Source organism: Panulirus ornatus, chromosome 71 (genome assembly GCF_036320965.1).
Source record: "Panulirus ornatus isolate Po-2019 chromosome 71, ASM3632096v1, whole genome shotgun sequence".
In the NCBI taxonomy this organism is placed as follows: domain Eukaryota; kingdom Metazoa; phylum Arthropoda; class Malacostraca; order Decapoda; family Palinuridae; genus Panulirus; species Panulirus ornatus.
The window spans coordinates 14,913,360-14,917,126 of record NC_092294.1 but is presented as its reverse complement, the minus strand read 5'-3'; the positions used below and the strand labels follow the sequence as shown (position 1 = coordinate 14,917,126).

Below are 3,767 nucleotides of genomic sequence, written 5' to 3'. Positions count from 1 at the left end.
CCCTGACTTCAGCTTACCTCTCCTAAGCTCACCTAACCTGACTTGAGCTAATCTAACCTAGAGTGACTTAATATAGCCTAACCTAACCTAAACTAACTTCAGCTAACCTCTCCTAAGCTCACCTAACCTGACTTGACCTAATCTAACCTAAATTGACCTAATCTAACTTAACCTAAGCTAACTCGATCTAGCCTGACCAAACTCGACCTTATCTGACCAAATGTGATCTAACCAACCCTAACTTGGCCTAAACTATCCTAAGCTAACCTAAATTGACCTAATTTAACTTAACTTAACCTAACACGACCTAACCCAACCTAACTCGACCTTATCTAACCTATTCTGACCTAACCTTCCCTAACTTGGCCTAAACTATCCTAAGTTAACCTAAATTGACCTAATCTAACCTAACCTAATCTAACTCGACCTAACCTAACCTAACTCGACTTTCTGTGACCAAATCTGACCTAACCGAACCTAACCTACCCTGCTTTCTGCTAGCCTCTCCGAAGCTCACCGATGACTGAGGACCTAATCTAACCTTAATTGACCTAATCTAACCTAACCTATCCTAACTCGACCTAACCCAACCTAACACGATCTTATCTAACCTAATCTGACTTAACCTAACCCAGTTTAACCTCACCAAACCTTACTTACCGCTCTCATGCGAACGCTTCTTGCTGAACATCCTTGTACAGAGACTACTAATATGGTTTTCGCCCATACTGACGCTAGAAACCGTGTTCATAAAGTGATGTACGTCATATACTATGGAATGACTGTGTTGATAAAGTGATATATATATCATATAGTAGTCGCTTCTATATAGACAATGCAGTCCCGTTGATGTACGTATTACCTTGATGTTTTCGTTCGTACGCGCTCAGATACGCTTAAATTTCAAGACCTCATATCATTTATTCAAGTAACGTTGGATGAAAATGTAAATGAGTTCCTGTCAGAAGTGATAGACATGGGAGAAACTCAGTTAAACCATCGCATCTTCAGTACCTAGAGTCCGACTCGTAGTTTGATATTTCATCATGGTCTGCCCTAAAATCTACTGAGAAAAGCGTCGTTTTCTTTTATTCCAATAAGAGAAAATGTATATATTTTAGGGCTAATTTAGTTATATCTTTACATTACACACTGGTACATAACCTTATCAGAAATCATGCTAGTATGGGACAAGTTTTTCATACGTTGAGCTTACTAAATCAAGGAATGATATGTTGAATTAAGTGATTAATATATATGTATTTGGAAATATGATTTAATTATCTCACAATCTTTAACTACTAGAAATACATATATAGTCTCATAGACACCTTATGTGCCTGACTCAACCTAATGAAGATGGGGTACTGACAATAAATGGATGGCTCTAACGCTCTCAATATCCCTAAATTTTAGGTAAAACATCCTTAAACTTAAATGACAAAGTAGTAGTAATGTGTGGTATTGTAAAAAGACGCGTTTCTGACACACACACACACACACACACACACACACACACACACACATATATATATATATATATATATATATATATATATATATATATATATATATATATCTTCCTTCCTGAGTTTAAGTACGACCTTGATTGCTATGGAATCTGTTAATGCTTAATTCAATTAATTTTGGAGGAACTTGTGATCTCTGACATGATACGCGCTATCTCACACTACCACTGGCATTATATAAGTTGATTTATAGGATTAAATTGTCGTGTTTAATAGTTATAATTATCATAATTCATTTAGGGAGGCTCTGATGTAGGTCAGACACGTAGTATATCATATTAAGGGCCATAAAGTTTCTACTTATATCTGTTTTATTGAATGACTTTCGTCTCTTTGTTCTTCAAAGTTCAAATGATAATTATAATAATATATCTTTAAAAAAACCAATGGCTTATGTAGATCATTTAATGCTGAAGCATTTTTCTTGTTTTATTAAAGATATATATATATATATATATATATATATATATATATATATATATATATATATATATATATGTATATATATATATATTGATTAGATCATACATATGATTACCTTTTCTGGGATAGAATTGCCTCAGTCAAGACTCATTTTCACTGACATTTTTTTTTGGATTTGGTAGAAAAAATGTAAAATATATATTCACACACACACACACACACACACACACACACAGAGGGAATTCAAAACACACACACAAGCCCGTACTCAGAGCTGCGGTGTCCGAGTGGTTAAGGAGATGGACTTGAAATCCATTGGGCTCTGCCCGCACAGGTTCGAATCCTGTCCGCAGCGGTGTACATGTTTTATTTTTTCTTTCTGTTTTTCTTCCCATTTCTATAAGAGATGGAAACCCCTTCAAGTGTACGATTTCCAACCCTTATTGTATATATAAGTAAACGTAAACATAGGCATATGATTAGGAACTTGTTCTCCTTTCATTGCCTTACTCAAATGGTTATGCAATATTAAAGTTTACTGAAGTAGCCTAGGAGTTACTTAAATAGCCTAGTTTATATATATATATATATATATATATATATATATATATATATATATATATATATATATATAAAGGTTAAGAGAGAGAGAGAGAGAGAGAGAGAGAGAGAGAGAGAGAGAGAGAGAGAGAGAGAGAGAGAGAGAGAGAGCCATATTAAACTCGTTTAAGCTTTCCAGATCAATTTATATCATCTCAGTTGTGGTTATTTTGCCGACAAGTCGGTAATGGTAGGTCGAAATGGTATTTTGCCGACAAGATTGATCAACCTTACCTAACCCCAAGCTACCAGCCTACCTCATCCTAACCCAAGGGCGTCGCCAGCAGAAATAAACTTTCGAAAATAACCCAGTCGGCAACGTAACGGTTCACCCCACAAGCGGCCAAGAGTCGGCAAAATAGCCACTCCTCTGTACTTCGTATATGTATATATATATATATATATATATATATATATATATATATATATATATATATATATATATATATATAGTCAATTTAATCACTTTTATGTCATCATTATTTATCTTTATGTCCCTCTACCTTGTTTGAAAACTTAAGCTAATGACTTTTATCTCTACTAATTACAAGGATATGATAATAACTGATTATTTTTGTACAAAACGTGAGATAAATAAGGCATAATAAATAAGGTATATAATCATTACCTGTTATCTTGGTGAGGCGACTGGAGATGAAGAACAGGGGGTAATTCAATTAGCTTTTGAACAAGATGTTATATGGTCGAACCTCTTATACTGGACTTGGGGGAAAATACTCCTTATATATATATCACTTATTTGGATACGCATTCACAGAGAGACACTCGGAGGTACGTCCTCGAACACTAGCGTCATCTGTTGATGAAAATTGTAACTACACTAAGATGTGTTACTTCCTCCCTTACTGTGAAGAGAAGTCATAATACATTTATCCTTACCATTTTTTTCTATTTCTTTTAAGTTTCCCCCATTATCGATTCTATCTACTGCTTTCTCTCTCTCTCTCTCTCTCTCTCTCTCTCTCTCTCTCTCTCTCTATATATATATATATATATATATATATATATATATATATATATATATATATATATACACATATATACGTATATATATACTGGGAAACAGCAACACACAAAATATCTACCTGAAATATTGATATCCTGATTAATATTACATATCAAAAGAGTTAAAAGTTGTCTCAAAAGAATACAAAATCATTATTAAGAATGTAAAAAATGCACCTTTACGAACTT

The 3,767-nt window shown here is 33.8% G+C and overlaps 1 non-coding gene across 1 annotated transcript; it reads left to right on the top strand.

Moving 5' to 3' along the window:
* The first annotated feature begins 2,225 nt into the window (after nucleotides 1-2,225).
* Nucleotides 2,226-2,307, top strand: TRNAS-UGA (transfer RNA serine (anticodon UGA)). Its single transcript has one exon. It is a non-coding gene; the product is annotated as a tRNA-Ser (tRNA).
* Nucleotides 2,308-3,767: the final 1,460 nt, after the last annotated feature.